The sequence below is a fragment of the Schistocerca piceifrons genome, chromosome 3 (assembly GCF_021461385.2).
Source record: "Schistocerca piceifrons isolate TAMUIC-IGC-003096 chromosome 3, iqSchPice1.1, whole genome shotgun sequence".
Classification (NCBI taxonomy): Eukaryota; Metazoa; Arthropoda; class Insecta; order Orthoptera; family Acrididae; genus Schistocerca; species Schistocerca piceifrons.
In genome coordinates this window covers 297,890,874-297,915,353 of record NC_060140.1, presented here as the reverse complement: position 1 = coordinate 297,915,353, position 24,480 = coordinate 297,890,874, and positions in this window count along the sequence as shown.

Genomic DNA, 24,480 nt, shown 5'->3' with positions numbered 1-24,480 from the left:
ATGTCCCCATCAATGAGTTCGAAAGCATCGTTGATGCGAGCTCGCAGTTCTGGCACGTTTCTTGGTAGAGGAGGTTTAAACACTGAATCTTTCACATAACCCCACAGAAAGAAATCACATGGGGTTAAGTCGGGAGAGCGTGGAGGCCATGACATGAATTACTGATCATGATCTCCACTACGACCGATCCATCGGTTTTCCAATCTCCTGTTTAAGAAATGCCGAACATCATGATGGAAGTGCGGTGGAGCACCATCCTGTTGAAAGATGAAGTCGGCGCTGTCGGTCTCCAGTTGTGGCATGAGCCAATTTTCCAGCATGTCCAGATACACGTGTCCTGTAACGTTTTTTTCGCAGAAGAAAAAGGGGCCGTCAACTTTAAACCGTGAGATTGCACAAAACACGTTAACTGTTGGTGAATTGCGAATTTGCTGCACGAATGCGTGAGGATTCTCTACCGCTCAGATTCGCACATTGTGTCTGTTCACTTCACCATTAAGAAAAAACGTTGCTTCATCACTGAAAACAAGTTTCGCACTGAACGCATCCTCTTCCATGAGCTGTTGCAACCGCACCGAAAATTCAAAGCGTTTGACTTTGTCATCGGGTGTCAGGGCTTGTAGCAATTGTAAAGGGTAAGGCTTCTGCTTTAGCCTTTTCCATAAGATTTTCCAAACCGTCGGCTGTGGTACGTTTAGCTCCCTGCTTGCTTTATTCGTCGACTTCCGCGGGCTCCGCGTGAAACTTGCCCGCACGCGTTCAACCGTTTCTTCGCTCACTGCAGACCGACCCGTTGATTTCACCTTACAGAGGGATCCAGAAGCTTTAAACTGCGCATACCATCGCCGAATGGAGTTGGCAGTTGGTGGATCTTTGTTGAACTTCGTCCTGAAGTGTCGTTGCACTGTTATGACTGACTGATGTGAGTGCATTTCAAGCACGACATACGCTTTCTCGGCTCCTGTAGCCATTTGGTCTCACTGCGCTCTCGAGCGCTCTGGCGGCAGAATCCTGAAGTGCGGTTCAGCCGAACAAAACTTTATGAGTTTTTCTACGTATCTGTAGTGTGCTCCCTGCCGCCATTGGATAAGCAGCTGAGCAGCAAGTCGTATACTCCTAGCTCATTTATTTGTTACATGGTTTAATTCTTAATTTCTTTGCGTGTTTTTGGTACTTGCATTGTTTAATTCATAAATTTCGGGCGTATTATAGTATTTGAGAGTGTAGCATCGCGTTTTAGTACCTGAATAGTGTAAATTCGCGTAGTCGTTTGTCTTCTGTTTTTGTTTTGAACGGCCAGTGTCGGTTGGTCACAGTCAGTGTGCTCCTTGCCGCCGTTGGATAAGCAGCTGAGCAGCAAGTCGTATACTCCTAGCTCACTTATTTGTTACATAGTTTAATTCTTGATTTCTTTGCGTGTTTTTGGTACTTGCATTGTTTAATTCATAAATTTCGGGCGTATTATAGTATTTGAGAGTGTAGCATCGCGTTTTAGTACCTGAATAGTGTAAATTTGCGTAGTCGTTTGTCTTCTGTTTTTGTTTTGAACGGCCAGTGTCGGTTGGTCACAGTCAGTGTGCTCCCTGCCGCCGTTGGATAAGCAGCTGAGCAGCCAGTCGTATACTCCTAGCTCACTCATTTGTTACATAGTTTAATTCTTAATTTCTTTGCGTGTTTTTGGTACTTGCATTGTTTAATTAATAAATTTCGGGCGTATTATAGTATTTGAGTGTAGCATCGCGTTTTAGTACCTGAATAGTGTAAATTCGCGTAGTCTCCTTCCGTCGCCGAGTAGTGTCAGCAGTGCGCAAGTAGCAGCATTACTGCATTTACTAGGCAATCTTGTATTTTAATAACCGTTTAAATTTTGTTGATTTGTTTGCGCTCTCTGTAGATTATTTCAGACGTTCTTTGCAAAACAGTTTTTAGCATGGATAGGGACTGCAACTGCTGTGTTCGGATGCAGGCTGAGTTGGCATCTCTTCGCTCCCAGCTTCAGGCAGTGTTGGCTTCGGTCACACACCTTGAGGCTGTTGCCAATGGGCATCACTGTGGGGGTCCGGATGGGGGTTTGTCGGGGACGGCCAGCTCGTCCCACGCATCCCCTGATCGGACTACGACTGTGGTTGCCCGGGATACTGCCCGCATTGAGGCTGATCCCTCACCTGTGATAGAGTGGGAGGTCGTCTCAAGGTGTGGCAGGGGGCGAAAGACATTCCGGAGGGCTGAAGGGAAAGCCTCTCAAGTTTGTCTGACGAACCAGTTTCAGGCTCTGTCTCAGGCTGATACTGATCTTTGGCCTGACATGGCTGCTTGTCCTGTTCCAGAGGTTGCCCCTCAGTCTGCAAGATCCAGGCAGTCGCAGAGGGTGGGCTTACTGGTAGTTGGGAGCTCCAATGTCAGGCGCGTAAAGGGGCCCCTTAGGGAAATGGCAGCAAGAGAGGGGAAGAAAACCAATGTGCACTCCGTGTGCATACCGGGGGGAGTCATTCCAGATGTGGAAAGGGTCCTTCCGGATGCCATGAAGGGTACAGGGTGCACCCATCTGCAGGTGGTCGCTCATGTCGGCACCAATGATGTGTGTCGCTATGGATCGGAGGAAATCCTCTCTGGCTTCCGGCGGCTATCTGATTTGGTGAAGACTGCCAGTCTCGCTAGCGGGATGAAAGCAGAGCTCACCATCTGCAGCATCGTCGACAGGACTGACTGCGGACCTTTGGTACAGAGCCGAGTGGAGGGTCTGAATCAGAGGCTGAGACGGTTCTGCGACCGTGTGGGCTGCAGATTCCTCGACTTGCGCCATAGGGTGGTGGGGTTTCGGGTTCCGCTGGATAGGTCAGGAGTCCACTACACGCAACAAGCGGCTACACGGGTAGCAGGGGTTGTGTGGCGTGGGCTGGGTGGTTTTTTAGGTTAGATGGCCTTGGGCAAGTACAGAAAGGGCAACAGCCTCAACGGGTGCGGGGCAAAGTCAGGACATGCGGGGACCAAGCAGCAATCGGTATTGTAATTGTCAACTGTCGAAGCTGCGTTGGTAAAGTACCAGAACTTCAAGCGCTGATAGAAAGCACCGAAGCTGAAATCGTTATAGGTACAGAAAGCTGGCTTAAGGTACAGACGGTGTTTAGAAAGGATAGATTGCATGCAACCGGTGGTGGAGTGTTCGTCGCTGTTAGTAGTAGTTTATCCTGTAGTGAAGTAGAAGTGGATAGTTCCTGTGAATTATTATGGGTGGAGGTTACACTCAACAACCGAACTAGGTTAATAATTGGCTCCTTTTACCGACCTCCCGACTCAGCAGCATTAGTGGCAGAACAACTGAGAGAAAATTTGGAATACATTTCACATAAATTTTCTCAGCATGTTATAGTCTTAGGTGGAGATTTCAATTTACCAGATATAGACTGGGACACTCAGATGTTTAGGACGGGTGGTAGGGACAGAGCATCAAGTGACATTATACTGAGTGCACTATCCGAAAATTACCTCGAGCAATTAAACAGAGAACCGACTCGTGGAGATAACATCTTGGACCTACTGATAACAAACAGACCCGAACTTTTCGACTCTGTATGTACAGAACAGGGAATCAGTGATCATAAGTCCGTTGCAGCATCCCTGAATATGGAAGTTAATAGGAATATAAAAAAAGGGAGGAAGGTTTATCTGTTTAGCAAGAGTAATAGAAGGCAGAGTTCAGACTACCTAACAGATCAAAACGAAAATTTCTGTTCCGACACTGACAATGTTGAGTGTTTATGGAAAATGTTCAAGGCAATCGTAAAATGCGTTTTAGACAGGTACGTGCCGAGTAAAACTGTGAGGGACGGGAAAAACCCACCGTGGTACAACAACAAAGTTAGGAAACTACTGCGAAAGCAAAGAGAGCTCCACTCCAAGTTTAAACACAGCCAAAACCTCTCAGACAAACAGAAGCTAAACGATGTCAAAGTTAGCGTAAGGAGGGCTATGCGTGAAGCGTTCAGTGAATTCGAAAGTAAAATTCTATGTACCGACTTGACAGAAAATCCTAGGAAGTTCTGGTCTTACGTTAAATGAGTAAGTGGCTCGAAACAGCATATCCAGACACTCTGGGATGATGATGGCATTGAAATAGAGGATGACACGCGTAAAGCTGAAATACTAAACACCTTTTTCCAAAGCTGCTTCACAGAGGAAGACCGCACTGCAATTCCTTCTCTAAATCCTCGCACAAACGAAAAAATGGCTGACATCGAAATAAGTGTCCAAGGAATAGAAAAGCAGCTGGAATCACTCAACAGAGGAAAGTCCACTGGACCTGACGGGATACCAATTCGATTCTACACAGAGTACACGAAAGAACTTGCCCCCCTTCTAACAGCCGTGTACCGCAAGTCTCTAGAGGAACGGAGGGTTCCAAATGATTGGAAAAGAGCACAGATTGTCCCAGTCTTCAAGAAGGGTCGTCGAGCAGATGCGCAAAACTATAGACCTATATCTCTGACGTCGATCTGTTGTAGAATTTTAGAACATGTTTTTTGCTCGAGTATCATGTCGTTTTTGGAAACCCAGAATCTACTATGTAGGAATCAACATGGATTCCGGAAACAGCGATCGTGTGAGACCCAACTCGCTTTATTTGTTCATGAGACCCAGAAAATATTAGATACAGGCTCCCAGGTAGATGCTATTTTTCTTGAATTCCGGAAGGCGTTCGATACAGTTCCGCACTGTCGCCTGATAAACAAAGTAAGAGCCTACGGAATATCAGACCAGCTGTGTGGCTGGATTGAAGAGTTTTTAGCAAACAGAACACAGCATGTTGTTATCAATGGAGAGACGTCTACAGACGTTAAAGTAACCTCTGGCGTGCCACAGGGGAGTGTTATGGGACCATTGCTTTTCACAATATACACTCCTGGAAATGGAAAAAAGAACACAGTGACACCGGTGTGTCGGACCCACCATACTTGCTCCGGACACTGCGAGAGGGCTGAACAAGCAATGATCACACGCACGGCACAGCGGACACACCAGGAACCGCGGTGTTGGCCGTCGAATGGCGCTAGCTGCGCAGCATTTGTGCACCGCCGCCGTCAGTGTCAGCCAGTTTGCCGTGGCATACGGATCTCAATCGCAGTCTTTAACACTGGTAGCATGCCGCGACAGCGTGGACGTGAACCATATGTGCAGTTGACGGACTTTGAGCGAGGGCGTATAGTGGGCATGCGGGAGGCCGGGTGGACGTACCGCCGAATTGCTCAACACGTGGGGCGTGTCGTCTCCACAGTACATCGATGTTGTCGCCAGTGGTCGGCAGAAGGTGCACGTGCCCGTCGACCTGGGACCGGACCGCAGCGACGCACGGATGCACGCCAAGACCGTAGGATCCTACGCAGTGCCGTAGGGGACCGCACCGCCACTTCACAGCAAATTAGGGACACTGTTGCTCCTGGGGTATCGGCGAGGACCATTCGCAACCGTCTCCATGAACCTGGGCTACGGTCCCGCACACCGTTAGGCCGTCTTCCGCTCACGCCCCAACATCGTGCAGCCCGCCTCCAGTGGTGTCGCGACAGGCGTGAATGGAGGGACGAATGGAGACGTGTCGTCTTCAGCGATGAGAGTCGCTTCTGCCTTGGTGCCAATGATGGTCGTATGCGTGTTTGGCGCCGTGCAGGTGAGCGCCACAATCAGGACTGCATACGACCGAGGCACACAGGGCCAACACCCGGCATCATGGTGTGGGAAGCGATCTCCTACACTGGCCGTACACCACTGGTGATCGTCGAGGGGACACTGAATAGTGCACGGTACATCCAAACCGTCATCGAACCCATCGTTCTACCATTCCTAGACCGGCAAGGGAACTTGCTGTTCCAACAGGACAATGCACGTCCGCATGTATCCCGTGCCACCCAACGTGCTCTAGAAGGTGTAAGTCAACTACCCTGGCCAGCAAGATCTCCGGATCTGTCCCCCATTGAGCATGTTTGGGACTGGATGAAGCGTCGTCTCACGCGGTCTGCACGTCCAGCACGAACGCTGGTCCAACTGAGGCGCCAGGTGGAAATTGCATGGCAAGCCGTTCCACAGGACTACATCCAGCATCTCTACGATCGTCTACATGGGAGAATAGCAGCCTGCATTGCTGCGAAAGGTGGATATACACTGTACTAGTGCCAACATTGTGCATGCTCTGTTGCCTTTGTCTATGTGCCTGTGGTTCTGTCAGTGTGATCATGTGATGTATCTGACCCCAGGAATGTGTCAATAAAGTTTCCCCTTCCTGGGACAATGAATTCACGGTGTTCTTATTTCAATTTCCAGGAGTGTATATAAATGACCTAGTAGATAGTGTCGGAAGTTCCATGCGGCTTTTCGCGGATGATGCTGTAGTATACAGAGAAGTTGCAGCATTAGAAAATTGTAGCGAAATGCAGGAAGATCTGCAGCGGATAGGCACTTGGTGCAGGGAGTGGCAACTGACCCTTAACATAGACAAATGTAATGTATTGCGAATACATAGAAAGAAGGATCCTTTATTGTATGATTATATGATAGCGGAACAAACACTGGTAGCAGTTTCTTCTGTAAAATATCTGGGAGTATGCGTGCGGAACGATTTGAAGTGGAATGATCATATAAAATTAATTGTTGGTAAGGCGGGTACCAGGTTGAGATTCATTGGGAGAGTGCTTAGAAAATGTAGTCCATCAACAAAGGTGGTTGCTTACAAAACACTCGTTCGACCTATACTTGAGTATTGCTCATCAGTGTGGGATCCGTACCAGATCGGTCTGACGGAGGAGATAGAGAAGATCCAAAGAAGAGCGGCGCGTTTCGTCACAGGGTTATTTGGTAATCGTGATAGCGTTACGGAGATGTTTAATAAACTCAAGTGGCAGACTCTGCGAGAGAGGCGCTCTGCATCGCGGTGTAGCTTGCTCGCCAGGTTTCGAGAGGGTGCGTTTCTGGATGAGGTATCGAATATATTGCTTCCCCCTACTTATACCTCCCGAGGAGATCACGAATGTAAAATTAGAGAGATTAGAGCGCGCACGGAGGCTTTCAGACAGTCGTTCTTCCCGCGAACCATACGCGACTGGAACAGGAAGGGGAGGTAATGACAGTGGCACGTAGAGTGCCCTCCGCCACACACCGTTGGGTGGCTTGCGGAATGTAAATGTAGATGTAGATGTGGGTGTGTCTTGACCATATGTCAATGAATGGAGCTACAGTGAATTTATGAAATCGCTTTAATCATTTGTAATCGCCCTGTATTTTATGTAAGTACTACACGTTGCATCCTGTAGGAAGACCATATCTAATATAATTTACTAGCACATTATAATATTAACTTTTTGTAGGTTCTGAAGAAGCCGTTATCATTAACGTTGAAACCTAGGTAAACGATAAAGTTAACCTGCAACTGTAGGCTGTATATTCTTATATACTTCACAGATTACTTTCATAGAACGACATTCACTGTAAGTGGCAGCGTATCAAGTTGTATGCTCGTATGGTTCCAGTCATAACAAATCTGTATCAGACGTGTGGGATAATCCTGTGAGATGGCTGCTCTCTGAGCTCTAAAAACTTGCACAGGATGTTGATATTCTTTATAGCAAAAATATTCCTATGACTAAATAGCAGGAGAATGAGGCCTTGTACAAGCATGAGGTTGAATGTAATATTTGTGGTCTGTCGTTGGACAGAAAAGCCAAAAGCTTCACATAGTGTCCACTGTCATCTAATAGGGAAGTTCCATGATGCGGCTCAAAATGCGCGCAACTTGAAGTACAAACTACCACAACTCATACGCATCTTCTTCTATAATTGAGCAGGTATGATGCTCATTTTATTGCTAAGCACTTGGGTGATGACGACTTGGAGAAGGACAAAGACAGTATCATACCTGATAATGTAGCTAAATACAGTTCGTTCTCTAAGCGAATTCCGCCAAGAATAGTGCTCCTTACAGTTCATAGATGTATCTATTCAGAAACTTGCTGAGAAAATGTTTCAGGAGAATATGCATATCACCAGAGCTGGATATCCCAATGAATGCCGGCCGCTGTGGTCGAGCGGTCCTAGGCGCTTCAGCCCGGACCCGCGTGGCTGCTATGGTCACAAGTTCGAATCCTACCTCAGGCATGGATCTGTGTGATGTCCTTAGGTTAGTTAGGTTTAAGTAATTGTACGTCTATGGGGCTGATGACCTCAGATGTTAAGTCCCATAGTGCTTAGAGCCATTTGAACCGACATGAATATCTGGACTTGAATGAGAGATTCTGTGAAACCACATTTCCTTGTATAACTTCATTCATAAGGAAACTCACAGGCACTGCCTGAACGGGTTTAGAGTATAGGCATAACATGAGTATTTGGCAGCAGTTCAGCATCCATGATTTAGAGGGACATTCTAAATTGTACACGGAGACAGATGTGTGCTTGCTTGCAGATTTCGTGAAATTCTGAAAGGTATGTCTGGGCACATACACTCTGGATCCTGCATTCTATATAACATGCCAGGGCTTTCGTGGGATGCAATGTTAAAAATAAAAAGGATAAAGATTGAGATCGAACTCCTGGCAGATGCTTTTTCTTTCGAACACGAGATTCGCAGAGGACTTTGCCAGTGGATCCACAGGTACACCAAAGCAAATAACTTGTGATTGAGTAAGGAGGAGTATAGGCGATATAAAGAGTTCATTTACATCTGCTGTTTGGAGGAGTCTGGTGCTGTCCGAAGATGAGATCGTCAGATTAAAGGATGAGATCCAAGATGTGGCTGCAGACGCTGGTAGGTGATATGTCCTGAATGCAGACCTGGAACATTGCACCATGACGAGCATAGTGACTTGCCGATAAGTCCAGAGCACCTAGTTCCGTGAAGTGTTTCCATCCCGAAGCTGATCACAATACCGAGGAATGTGCAGAGACACATTATACACTGTAGAACCCTCCAGCAGTGTCTTAGGTTGGCGATACGACTTCGTAGAATCACCCCCAGTACCTTCTTTGATCAGCGTTCCTGGTTGAACCAATACATCGACGTTATACCGAAAAAAGGGTTCTTGCGCTGCGTGATTCTGAAAAGGATTTTTATAAATTAATGAATAATTCAGTTTTCGGCAAAATCATGGAAAATATAAGAAATGTTCAAGAAATGTGTTTAGTTTACCATAGGGATGTACAAGTGATTATATGGCGAGGCAAAATTTTAAACAGGTTACAATCTTCAGTGAAGTACTAGTTGCTACGGAGGTTTCACTGGAGTTCACAAGGCCTGTCTACGTCGGTATGTACTGACTCCAAATGTACTGACTGCACTACGAGTTGCAAAACCAAACTTTGCTGATGTCAAGTTACTTTCTGTGGATAGTTTTAAACACTGACAAAGGAAGCTCCCCATCGCACCACCCTCAGATTTAATGGCAAAATGGCCCAGAGGATAGCCCGTCAAAAACTGAACACAGATCAAGCATGAAAACAGGAAAGTGTACTGAACTGTGAAAAAAGACGCAAAATCGAAACAGTGCACGATCCAACCTCGAGATGTGCAAAATCGAGCAAATTTGAGTGGCCACAGCGTCGTCAGTGTGTGGTTACGGTACTGGATTGCGAAGCAGGAAATCTGTGTTCGGATTTCCCATTTCACAAAATTATGAACTGTCTGTTCTGTTACTGACGTGTCCGTTCGCCGTATCAAATCTGTCTGTATAGTGGTGTAACGTCTGTTTGCAACAGCGAGGTGTAATAAAGTGACTTCCAGAAGTACGTACTTCCTATTTGTTCTATACAAGTAACACGTGTTATTACTCTTGCGTTCCGTTTTGAAAGTTTTGACTCATGAATTTCTTTGTTGTAACATAGTTCACACCAGTAGATTTGTTGTTTCCATCTTTGTGGCATCTCGCCTGCACTCATTATTCGTCACATTTAGTTGCGACGGTAATACAGTATATTCTTACTACATGACACATATTCTATAACCAATGTTTAGTATGAAAATTTCCAAGACTACAGAAGGAGAAGCGACACTTCAGTGACTGGACGGACGACTCATAATTTTGTGAAGAAGAAAAAAGTGGGGTGATCACAGAACCACGACGCCGTAATCCTTGCTGTTTGCTCGATGTTGCTCGTCTTATGCTTGAACCATTCACTATTTGCTTGTTTTTTCGCAGTAAAATACACCTTCTTCCCGTTTTCATGCTTGATCCGTGTTCAGTTTCTGATGGGCTGTGCACTGGGTATTTTCCCACTAAACTAAGGGGAGAGCGATGGGGGTTTCCCTTGTGAGTGAAAGGCTACGATCTACATGAAGTAATTAGGAATAATCCTGACGAATTTGACACGTCTGGATAATCCTTACGGCATAACACTTCAAAACTAGAAGGTTATCAGCCTGATGAAAGACGACGTGAATGTCTTGCAGATTGTGGAGTTTGTACAGCTCATATCATAGATGTACGCATACCATATAGAAACACGTGCCACCCATTGAGGGGTAAGGCTGTGCACCGAGTGACCTCCCAGGCTCTCATGATCAAAGACTGCAAGGAGTGTCTGCTCGGTGATGATCCATTTCCCGAGGCCACGTGATGCATACTGCACTGCAACTGGAAGTTGGTCCGTCATATACTTGCATGGTGCAGCAGGTAGTCTTTCGATCATGAGACTGTGTGGTGCTTACAACACTAAAAGTTGTTCATCAGTGCAGTTGGGAGCAGTCCCCTCACATCCAACATGCGCGCACGCGCTCGTATGTGTGTTTGTGTGTGTGTGTGTGTGTGTGTGTGTGTGTGTGTGTGTAAGTGGATGCACACTACGTGTACTTGAAAATTGTGTACCTTTTGTGTACTATGTATATTATGTGTTCTTCTATATATGCGTGTCTCTGTATTGTCCTTCACATGCTGCCGCTAGTCGCTACACGCTGTCGATATTGTATATAAAATAACCAATAGTAGTTGATCAGCCGCTAATGTGTACATAAAATCATTCTTATTTATTTATTTATTTACACATCAAGTTCCGTAGGACCAAATTGAGGAACAAATTTCCAAGGTCATGGAACGTGTCAGTACATGAAATTACAACATAAAAGTAATAACAGATAAAAATAAAAATTTATGAACCCGAAAAAAGTCGGGTCATAAGTTTAAGTAAATGCAATCAACAATGCAAAAAGAATCAGCTTCAGTTTTCAAGGAACTCCTCGACACAATAGAAGGAGTGACCCATGAGCAAACTCGTCAGTTTCGATTTGAAAGCGCGTGAATAACTGCAAAGATATTTTAATTCGAGTGGTACCTTATTGAAAATGGAAGCAGCACTGTAGTGTACACCCTTGTGCACAAGAGTTAATGAAGTCCGATTCAAATGTAAGTTTGATTTCTGCCGAGTATTAACTGACTGAAAGCTGCTTATTCTTGGGAAAAGGCTAATATTGTTAACAAGAAATGACAGGAAGGAATACGAAAAAATTTCATTGTTACAATAAAATGACAATAAAGCATAAGCTAATTTTGCTGTATCCGTGTTATTATTTGTAAAAGACCCTGGTCCTTTCGCCACTAGGGTATAAACAGTAATTTTTCACAGATGTCATTACCCGCACAAACATGTAAACAACCACGCATTAGCAGCGACTATTAGACGGAGAGGGTCCGACAGCTGATCAGTTCCAGTCACTCCACCAGAAAGGAGGTACATGGCTCGTGTTGTCTGTAGTTCAACCTTGCCTAGACGGTCAAAGCCGCGGTTCGATCGCGTCCGCATTGTTACTTTGTGCCAGGAAGGGCTCTCAACAAGGGAAGTGTCCAGGCGTCTCGGAGTGAAAAAAAGCAATGTTGTTCGGACATGGAGGAGATACAGGGAGACAGGAACTGTCGATTATATGCCTCGCTCAGGCCGCCCAAAGACTACTATTGCAGTGGATGACCGCTACCTACGGATTATGGCTCGGAGGAACCCTGAAAGCAACGCCACCATGTTGAATAATGCTTTTCGTGCAGTCACAGGACGTCGTGTTACGACTCAAACTGCGCGCAGTAGGCTGCATGATGCGCAACTCCACTTCCGACGTCCATGGCGAGGTCAATTTTTACAACCACGACACGATGCAACGCGGTATAGATGGGTCCAACAACATGCCGAATGGACCGCTCAGGATTGGCATCACGTTCTCTTCACCGACGAGTGTCGCATGTGGCTTCAACCAGACAGTTGGAGGCAACACCGTCAGGCTGAACGCCTTAGACACGCTATCCAGCGAGTGCAGCAAGATGGAGGTTCCCTGCTGTTTTGGGGTGGCATTATGTGGGGCCGACGTGCGCCGCTGGTGGTCATGGAAGGCGCCGTAAGGGTGTGTGATACGTGAATGACATCCTCCGATCGATACATGAACCATATGGGCAGCATATTGGCGAGGCATTCGTCTTCGTGGACGACAATTTGCGTCCCCATCGTGCATATCTTGTGAATGATTTCCTTCAGGATAACGACATCGCTCGTCTAAAGTGGCCAGCATGTTCTCCAGACAAGAATCCTATCGAACATACCTGCGATGGATTGAAAAGGGCTGTTTATGGACGACGTGACCCACCATCCACTCTGAGGAATCTACGCCGAATCGCCGTTGAGGAGTGGGACAATCTGGACCAACAGTGCCTTGATGAACTTGTGGATAAAGGCATGCATCAATGCAAGAGTATGTGCTACTGGGTATTAGAGGTATCGGTGTGTACAGCAATCTGGACCACCACCTTTGAAGGTCTCACTGTATAGTGGTACAACATGTAACGTGTGGTTTTCATGAACAATAAAAAGGGCGGAAATGGGGTGTATGTCGATCTCTATTCCACTTTTCTGTACAGGTTCCGGAACTCTCGGAACCAGGGTGATGGAAAACTTTTTTTGATGTCAGTATATATATACAAAATCACCCACTTTTATAGAAGTGGTCAAATAATTGTTTTCTGTCTGCCTTTAATTAGGCGCAACTACATACATGTGCATTCCTCCAGTAAATTCAGCCTCCACAGTTTTTATAGTCACATTATTAGCACTTACACACTTTGATACAGGGGAAATACAGGCATTGGTGGATTTCTCCACTTGGCTTATAATTACGCTCTTGTTGTGCATATATTCGAAAATTGACAGCATGGTCCTTTTATATATGTGTGCCATTGCTGCAATCAGTCTGTTGCAATTGATAATGCATATCATAGGTATAAAATTTTTTCAACAATTGAAAGTTTTAATTATTTGTTCATGTTAATTGCCTCAAAATATATGTCTCCTCTATAGGAGTAACCAAACAGGTGAATATCAATCCAAGTATGAGGTGCATCACACCTGTCCATCATCTTCCTATCTATATATGCCATCGTGCTGTGCAGATTGTCCCACTCATATCATGAATACTTCACTTTAGCACTGACATGATGAGAGTATCAGCGTGCCTGTGCAGAATTGTAAGAGTATTGAAGCAATCAATGTCAGCTCGTAAAATGTCAAAATGCAGATGCAGGTTGAAGTTAAAACATGAAATGAAGCCATAGTCTTCTCATTCGTAATTGCAAGTAGGTTAACTGTAGAGTGTCAGATCAGCATGGACTTCCTAAGGTGGAGGAAGCAGTGATAAACTTCTTCTCAGGCAAATGTTTTCTTAACTTCTATGGCAAAAGTACTGCTGTTGACTTATTGAAAACCTTGGTAAACACTACCAAGGCTTAAAGGTGAAGGTGATTAGAACGATAGATAGATACGCCAACAGTGCACTTCCCCACTGTATTCTAGTTGAGAATAATGAAAATCCAACAAATGATAAGATTATAGATTTTACCGTCATTGGCTTATTGCAATAGGCAAAGTTAAATGATTTACTTTTCAAGTGTGTACAAGCTTTTGAGAGAAAAAAACATTTTATTAGTACATATCAAAATCAAATGGAAGTTCACCCTCATGTAGTATACTGTGGGAATACGTACTCTATATCATGGACCAAGCAAGTGGTGATCAAAAATGAGATATGGTAAATGCTCAAGCAAAATTATAGTCATTGGCTTATTGCAATAGGCAAAGTTAAATGATTTACTTTTCAAGTGTGTTCAAGCTTTTGAGAGAAAAAACATTTTATTAGTACATATCAAAATCAATATTACAGCACCCTACTAGCGGTGGGAAAGCCCAGTGAAAATGTTCGCCTGGTATTAGACGCAAAGCCTGTCAACAAAATCATTGTTCCTGATTGCAATAGACTAAAGATTTTCATAAGTTGTACTTACTTACTCAGCTAATCAACAAACAAAAATGGTTCAAATGGCTCTGATCACTATGGGACTTAACGTCTGAGGTCATCAGTCCCCTAGAACTTAGAACTACTTAAACCTAACTACCCTAAGGACATCACACACACCCATGCCCGAGGCAGGTTCGAACCTGCGACCGTAGCTGGCGCACGGTTGCGGATTGAAGCGCCTAGAACCGCTCGGCCACACCGGCCGGCCAATCAATCAACAAACACATTGGATAGAATATCCTGAATTATTCAAACATATCGCAAATAATTTTCACTGTATGCAACATACTACACTCCAGCTGAACTAGCATGCAAGACAAATTACAAGAATGAATGGATAGATACTCTTCCGAGTCTTCAAAGAGAAGAATATTCCTGGGAAGAAAAGGCAAAGCAGTCACCCTCACAGAACAAGTACATTTAAGGAAAATCAATGATGACAAGAAATAAAAAAAAAATGGTTCAAATGGCTCTGAGCACTATGGGACTCAACTGCTGTGGCCATCAGTCCCCTAGAACTTAGAACTACTTAAACCTAACCAACCTAAGGACATCACGCACATCCATGCCCGAGGCAGGATTCGAACCTGCGACCGTAGCAGTCGCACGGTTCCGGACTGCACGCCTAGAACCGCGAGACCACCGCGGCCGGCGACAAGAAATCATGTCAGATACAAAGATATAAGGTAGGAGAAAGTATTCTTTTGTAAACGCACCCAAAATCTTCACTCCATACCCAAGGTCACTAAAACAAGCTTTTGTACTGGCCCTCGACTGAGAGATAAGCCGGTTCAAATGCTGTTAGTGGATGAAATTTGCACTGCTAGTATTTCGCCTTGAAGGGGAGGAGAGGTTGTGGTGTAATGTTCCTAATATCCAGTCTTTGCGCCAATGTCCAGGATTAAATTACAAACCTCTCAACAGAGTTGCATGAAATAATAAGCTGTCCATTGGAGGGGGACCTTAAGCTAGGTAGCCCCCTTGCTGATACTTGAAAAGAACAGGCGATGTGCTGGTTCCTGCTTTTACCCTTTCCATTCTCCCACCATTATCATCATCATCTTGACCATCATACAATACACACGTAACAATACACTACACATGCATCCACTACACACATGTACACTCCACAAATACATATACAGCACAACTCACATACCCTCAGTGGAGGGGAGCAATGTGCATGGAGGAGGATCACCATTTCTGATACACAGCTGAAGCCACTTCCCAGCCAGCAATGCCATACAACATTTTGATATTTTTACTAAGTCCTGCAGCTTCTCCCAGTTTCCAGGCAATGTACCAGCATTCATTGGAACTGGTAACAGATGTGGAAAGTGTACTACCGGAATATGTGCAGTGAGATCTGGGCGAATAATGTGTAGGCCGAAGATTTCAATCATTTATTAACAAAAAAAAAAAAAAAAAAAAAAAAACAAAAAAAACAGAAAATTTTTAAAATGAATTTTTTTTGCCAAAAACCAGCCCAAAATGAATACAATTACCAAACAATACAGCTAGTTAATAATGATTTAAAGAATGGAATGTGACATTGACTTTAAAGGTGACAAAACGGTTTTAAGAACCACGCACAAACCAGCCACAATTTGGCAGTTACGAACATACAATAGTTAGTAAAATAATGTGACGCAACTGGGTTCAGTGGCCCAACGAAGTCAGTATAGACAATTATACTATATCGTACTACAACAACTGCTGCTGGGAACTGCTTGGTGTGCGACCACAGAAAACTCAGATTCCAAACATAATTTCTGCATGGCCATTGTAACAGATTACACAAGACAATAACTTCGATTATCTGAGAAATAACATGTATTAATCTTCATCACACAACCATTACAATCGGTATCACACAAATCTGGACTTCTGCTCCTGCTCTGCGACACTATTCGTAATAACAAACGACACTCATTATTACTCTCCAAATTACAACAAGAAATTTTATTTAAATTCTTCATTATTATTATGTACTGTAAGTTATGTACCAGTTCCCACTAGGCAGGTTAATTTATTTAAATAAACCAGAGAAAAACCAATTTAAAACACTATCCCATGAAACTAATGCCAAACAGAATTGCATTTATCTTCTAAAAGATAATTTTACTTATGTTTTAAGAGGTTTTGGTACTCAAAAAAAAAAAGGAAACCACAATGTTCCAACAGTAAAAGTAGCAAACACTGGGTGTATTAGATATCAAAGTTTTAAACTTATGAGGTTAATTACTTGTTAGACTCGACAACTTGTACATTAATGCCAACTACGCATGTAACAAGATGTTCATAAATGCAAGTGAAGAGTGCTGTTGTGGTTGGTGGGGTGAGTGATGGTGGTGATGGCCTGTATGGCCCAGTAGAAACACTACTCACAGTAAAGAATGCGCCATTGAATTTCAATACGTGCTTTGTCGTGGCTCAGTTGGACAGAACACACCTTGTTTTATTGACCTTTCCCAGCAGTGTCGTACAGACGTTGGCTACTGACCTATTGAGAGGATTCTGCTTAGGCACCTGCATTACTGACGGCAGGCCTGTGGATGATTGGCAGTCTTCATAGGCAGCGTGCTACCTAAATTGACGATGGCCTCTGGAGTGGCCCTTCGACTCCAGATGCATTCACTGTAGGGGCATTTGCTGTGCATTGGATTCGATCACTGCCCTCTGACAGGAGTTGGATGGCAGCAAGCACTGAGGCACTAGGTCCCACGGGGAACTCAGTGCAGTCGGCAATTGAAGGTCCTGTGGCAGTGTCCTGTGAGGAACTCAGTATTGGTGGCAAGTGGCGCAGCCCGGGATCAAATCCATGGATTCTGTTGGCGATGACCATTCTTCTCGTTGTCTGGAGTGGCCCTGGAGTAGTGGTGGTGCTGCTGGACTCCAGCGAAGGAAGTGTCTCTGCCCCAAAATTCAGAAGTATTGACATCGCTCTGAGTCGGTTTCACTAAAAGCTGGTACGTAATCGCGTCGCCCGTAACAAGAGACTTGCCGTGATGTAGTGCGACTGACATGCCTACTTCGGTTATTACTGCGGCACGGTGCAGTTTTCTGTTGAGTGCGGCTAGCTTCGTCTCGCAATCCCCTTACGTGCAGGCTATTCTGACCCACATGGCACCACTGTGGCTGCCAGTGAAATACTTCACAACAGCTTGCTCACCGTTTCTTATTGCTTTTGCTGAAGGACTGAGTAGCGACACTACACAATCCTCAGTGTCTACTTAATTATTTGTACAACTGCCATTATCAAAACGAGGCGCTGCCTGTAAGTACTGTATCAATACAGTACGAAGATTCATATGCAATTAGTGGAGTCATGAAGTGGGGAAGACAACACTACAGTACAATTTCCTCAAGTCTAGCCATTTTAAGTTTCAAAGAAATCATGCCGATGTACAGTGTGATTATAATTAATGTAAAACTTCCAAAACACTGTAGACATAACACCACTGGTCAGAATGACATCAAATTGCAACGAAATATTATCGGAGAAGGGGGAAAACGTATGTGTTGTGGTCTTCAGTCCTGAGACTGGTTTGATGCAGCTCTCCATGCTACTCTATCCTGTGCAAGCTTTTTCATCTCCCAGTACCTACTGCAACCTACATCCTTCTGAATCTGCTTAGTGTATTCATCTCTTGGTCTCCCTCTACGATTTTTACCCTCCACGCTGCCCTCCAATACTAAATTGGTGATCTCTTGATGTCTCACAACAAGTCCTACCAACCGATCCCTTCTTCTGGTCAAGTTGTGCCACAAACTTCTCTTCTCCCCAATCTTATTCAATACTTCCTCATTAGTTATGTGATCTACCCATCTAATCTTCAGCATTCTTCTGTAGCACCACATTTCGAAAGCTTCTATTCTCTTCTTGTTCAAACTATTTATCGTCCATGTTTCACTTCCATACATGGCTACACTCCTTACAAATACTTTCAGAAATGACTTCCTGACACTTAAATCTATACTCGATGTTAACAAATTTCTCTTCTTCAGAAACGCTTTCCTTGCCATTGCCAGTCTCCATTTTATATCCTCTCTACTTCGACCATCATCAGTTATTTTGCTCCCCAAATAGCAAAACTCCTTTAATAGCAAAATAGGAAAACGTATAGCAGAAGAAAAAAAATAGTGTGAAAATTGACCAATAGATGACGTTGGATGTGTCAGAAAATGTAAATGAAAACACCTGTCATACGCACGACCCACTGAATTTGGTATAAACATGCCGGCTACACGGCTTTTCCTCCTTTCGCGTCTGCGACGTTCGCCATGACTGTCACAATGCAGGATCGCTCTCTGCTTGTCAAACTGTATTACAAAAATGACGACAGTGCACAGGTCGCTCTGCAGAAGTTCCGAACACAGAAGGGTTTGATAAAAGGTGTCGGTCCGATGACGGTCGTGGGGTCTGGAAGAAATGATTCGGAAATTCGAAAAGACGGGTTCTTTTGGTGTTTAACCTGGTAGAGGAAGGAAACGAATTGATTCGACACCAGTGGAAGCAGCAGCCACAGCAATGCAGGAGATGACGAGTGGTGGTATGCAAACGTATAGCGCACGGAGGGTTGCCCGAATGTTGGACATACCCGTAAGCACGGTGAGTAAAATCCTACGAAACATACTTCTTTGCTGTCCACTCAAAATTGTCTATGTGGACAATGATTGGCCGTGGAAGATTTTGTGGGCAGACGAAGCCCCCTTCCATGTCACAGGGTTTGTCAATACACAGAATTGTCGAATATTTGCAAAGGAAAATCTACACGCAAATCAACAAGTACCACTTCATCCTGAAAAGGTCAGTGTGTGGTGCGGGATTACGGCTTCATTTACCATAGGGCCATATTTTTTTGAAGAGACAGGTGCCTCCAGTCGTGTTACCTGCACCGCCACTGGTAAGCGCTATGAGTGTCTTTTGCGCAACCACGTCATTCCAGCTCTCCAACAGCGTGGATGTGTGGATGGGATCTTTTTTATGCAAGATGTCGAACCTCCGCACATTGCAAATCCAGTTAAGCAGCTGCTGAAGCGCCATTTCGGAAATGCTAGAATTATCAGCTACCATTTCCCTACAGCCTGGCCGTTCCGATCACCTGATCTAAATCCGTGTGACTACTGGCTGTGCGGCTATCTGAAAGACGTTGTGTTCAGTCTTCCGGTTGTAAACTTACGTGCAGTGAAGGCACGCATTGCGCAACACATTCTGAAATTGACCCCGGAACATGCTCTTTCTCGATTTCAACTTGTCGCAGAAAACAGTGGGCAGCATACTGAACATGTTTTGCTCCAGTCCCAAGGAAATTAATAATCCGATTAGATGTTGATTGACGCTTTATATGCGGTTTTTGACCTCAGGACAATTAAAAACAGATTTTTACCATATGTTGAGGTGTGACCTTGTCGTGGTGGATGGGCTTACGTTACTAACAGTATCACACCTGTATACCCATACAGTAGTGCAGTTTGTTTAACGTCAAACGTACACCTTAGGGATTGTTGTGTGATTCATTTGTCATTTGTAGTTGAGCACTATTAAATTTTGATGTTACAGCGCCATCTATTGCTACATTTTGTAACTATTTATTTTTCTTCTGACAACCGTTTTCTCCCATCTCCGATAATATTCCGTTGCAATTTGACGTCATTCTAACCAGTGGTGTTATTTCTACAGTGGTTCAAAAGTTTAATTATAATAATCCTCTATATAACGTTCCTTGTACTGCCGTGGATCGATAATGAAACAACTTCCCCCCCTGGAAGTTTGCCTAAGACAATGTAATCCACCACGATATCGTAGTTAATTCCACTTCAGTCAATATTGGCCGTTATGCTAACTCTGAAGAAAAAAAAAAAAAAACACCTGCGTAAAGGAACCACACCAAACTCAACGATCAATACCGAACAAATTGGAAAAAAAAGGTGGTAACCTGCTCGCCTCCCATGCAAGCGGGCCCGGGTTCGATTCCTGGGCGGGTTGGAGATTTTTTTCCACTCGGGGACTGGGTGTTGTGTTGTCCTCATCATCATTTCATCTTCATCACCGGCGCGCATGTCACCCAATGTGGCGTCGACTGAAATAAGACTTGCACTTGGCGGCCTAACTTCCCCGGAGGGGGGAGGGGGGGGGGGGGAGGGGGGGCTCCCGGCCAACGATGCCATATGCTCATTTCATTTTTCATTTACATGTGCTCTTGACGCTCTCTCAAACATCTTACAGGTGGCGCCATCGTCGCGAGTCAAAGATCTTTATTTGAACTCGAATGTGCCTACAATCGAATTTTTAACTAGTGTTAATGTAATGGTTAAAATATCGTGGTACATACAACTGGTGGTAGGATTCTGTTCCTAATTCAATAATGCTTCAAAGTAACACATGAAAGTCAATAAATTTGTTGAAACAGAGTCTCTTTTTCCAGATAATAACACTGTTTAAATGTTTAGCTAATGACCTAAAATGTTGACTCGTTTTTACTCCGTAAATGTTTGAAGAATAATATTAAAAGCAAAATTTGGGCTATAAGATATATTAGACGATAAAGTCTAAAGGTATTTTAGGAGCAAGCCGAATTCTTAACTGACAGCTTACGAAATCGGACCACTGAATGCACCGTTGGATGCTGAACACTATCTGACAAGTATTACTACTTTCTAAAATTAGCAAATTTCAAGGCCCTGAGAGAGGTTATCAGCGTTGCATCTATGTGTGAGTGTTTGATCTCGTATTTGGTTGTGCTTATCTTGCTTTGGACGGATGATAACCTGCGCTGTACGTGCCACATTCCACTGTAGTATCTTGCTCAAACTCATTTCGTGTTACACATGTGCGGACACGCTGTTATCATAAAATGTGACGTGATTTGTAATAAAAGATCAGACTTAATTTAGTGATAAGGAGAACAGATCCTGCATAAGGGGTTTAATAAACAGAATGTATGTGATACTGAAAGATAACAGAAGCAAATTACCGACAAATAATTGCAAATCACAATACTAATGGATATATTTATATCGAAAACCGGGGTCAGATTTTCTACAGATGTTATCTATCACTTTTTTTGTTTCTCTCCATAATCTGTCTCTTTCTACCTGCTAGGTTTGCACGGCGCCACTCCTCTATTCTGCTTCACTGTCTACGTAGTGGCAATGGGCACTTGTAGATCTCTATGGCGATAGTACCAGAACTACACTCAGTCTCGAGCAACACTACACAGAATATCACCTGGCTATTTGTTATTAGATTTTTATTCATACAGTTTCTTAGTAGCCCACAGCATACAGTTACAATACTTAGTTGTCATAAACAATACAGAGCAGCATTGTAGAATTATAATTTGCTACAAATTGTCTTCAAAGTTTTTAGTACACGCAGCTGCCTCAATACTTGGGGAGCTAACTATGATTATGACTAAATTAAATTTTACATACTTGCAAAAATTGTCGACGTCTAAATTCGTGGTGCAGAAACGCCTTATTGGACCGGAGCACTGATGGAGAACAGCAAAGTCACTGATTCGGGGCATGGCTGTGGGTAGAATAAGAAACGATCCAACAGAGAGAATCCTATAGCAACTGTATCTAACTTGCTGGACAACTGGTCTTGTGTTTTGAGCATAGTACTGCTTGATAAAATAGTTCGTTATAGTTCTTATTTGCATTAGAGATACGAAAATTTATTTGTTACAGTCATTGGTTTCGACGCTGTAAAGCCGTCTTCAGCTTTTTTTCTTTTTTTTTTTTAAACTGAAATATGTGTTGAAATACGCTGTAGACATGGCAGAATGACATCGACGAGCACAATTTCTCGAATTAACATGATGTGAGCTTCCTTATTGATATGTACACCTAGGTGATAGGCATGAACAGTGAGGTGACAAATTCATGGGATAGAGGTATGCACATATACAAACGGCGGTAGTATCGGGTGCACGAGGTGTAAATGGGCCGTGACTCGACGGAGCTGTCACTTGCACTCAGATGATTCATGTGGAAAAGTATTCGACGTACTTATGGCCGTACGATGGGAGTTAACACACTTTGAACGCGGAATGGTACACTACTGGCCATCAGAATTGCTACACCAAGAAGAAATGCAGATGATAAACGGGTATTCATTGGACAAATATGTTATACTAGAACTGACATGTGATTACATTTTCATGCAATTTGGGTGCATAGATCCGGAGAAATCAGTACCCAGATCAACCACCTCTGAACGTAATAACGGCCTTGATACGCCTGGGCATTGAGTCAAACACAGCTTGGATGGCGCGTACAGGTACAGCTGCCCATGCAGGTTCAACACGATACCACAGTTCTTCAAGAGTAGTGACTGGCGTATTGTGACGAGCCAGTTGCTCGGCCACCATTGACCAGACGTTTTCAATTGGTGAGAGATCTGGAGAATGTGCTGGCCATGGCAGCAGTCGAACATTTTCTGTATCCAGAAAGGCCCGTGCAGGACCTGCAACATGCGGTCGTGTATTATCATGCTGAAATTTTCGCAGGGATCGAATGAAGGGTAGAGCCACGGATTGTAACACATCTGAAATGTAGCGTCCACTGTTCAAAGTGCCGTCAGTGCGAACAAGAGGTGACCGAGACGTGTAACCAATGGCACCCCATAGCACCACGCCGGGTGATACGCCAGTATGGCGATGACGAATACACGCTTCCAATGTGCGTTCACCGCGATGTCGCCAAACACAGATGCGACCAACATGATGCTGTCAACAGAACCTGGATTCATCCGAAAAAATGACTTTTTGCCACTCGTGCACCCAGGTTCATTGTTGAGTACACCATCGCAGGCGCTCCTGTCTGTGATGCAGCGTCAGGGGTAACAACAGCCATGGTCTCCGAGCTGATAGTCCATGTTGCTGCAAACGTCATCGAACTGTTCGTGCACATAGTTGTTGTCTTGCAGACGTCCCCATCTGTTGACTCAGGGATCGAGACGTGGCTGCACGATCCGTTACAACCATGCGGATACGATGCCTGTCATCTCGACTGCTAGTGATACGAGGCCGTTGGGATCCAGCACGGCGTTCCGTATTACCATCCTGAACCCATCGATTCCATATCCAGGTGACAGTCATTGGACCTCGACCAACGCGAGCAGCAATGTCGCGATACGATAAACCGCAATCGCGACAGGCTACAATCGGACCTTTATCAAAGTCGGAAACGCGATGGTACGCATTTCTCCTCCTCACACGAGGCATCACAACTACGTTTCACCGCGCAACGGCGGTCAACTGCTGTTTGTGTATGAGAAATCGGTTGGAAACTTTCCTCATGTCAGCATGTTGTAGGTGTGGCCACCGGTGCCAATCTTGTGTGAATGCTCTGAAAAACTAATCATTTGCGTGTCACAGCATCATCTTGCTGTCGGTTTAATTTCGCGTCTGTAGCACGTCATCTTGGTGATGTAACAATTTTAATGGCCAGTAGTGTAGTTGAAGCTAGTCGCATGGGATATTCCATTTCGGAAAGCGTTAGGATATTCGATATTCCGAGATCCGCAATGTCAAGAGTGTGCCGAGAGCACCAGGGACAACGCACTGGCCGACGGCCATCAGTTAACGACCAAGAGCAGCGACGTTTGTTTAGAGTTGTCGGTGCTAACATACATGCGACACTACGTGAAACAACCACAGACATCAATGTGGAATGTAAAGAAACGTATTCGTTAGTGGCGAAATGTGGCGTTAATGGGCTACGGCAGCAGACGCACGACATCGCCTGCAGGGCCCCTCCTGGGATCGTGACGATATCAACTGGACCCTAGACGACTGGAAAACTGTGGCCTTGTCACACGAGTCCCGATTTCAGAAGGTAAGAGCTGATGGTAAGGGTTCGAGTGTGGCAGTGACCTCACTAAGCCATGGACCCAAGCTGTCAGCAAGAGACTGTGCAAGCCGGTGGTGGCTCCATAATGGTGTGAGCTGTGTCTACGTGAGGTGGACTGGGCCCTCTAGTTCAACTGAACCTCTCATTTACTGGAAATGGTTATGTTCGGCTACTTGTAAACCATTTGTAGCCATTCATGTTCATCATGTTCCCAAACAACGGTGGAATATTTATGGATGACAATGCGCCATGTCACTGGTTCACAATTGTTCGCGGTTGGTTTGAAGAACAGTCTGGATAATTCGAGCAAATGATTTGGC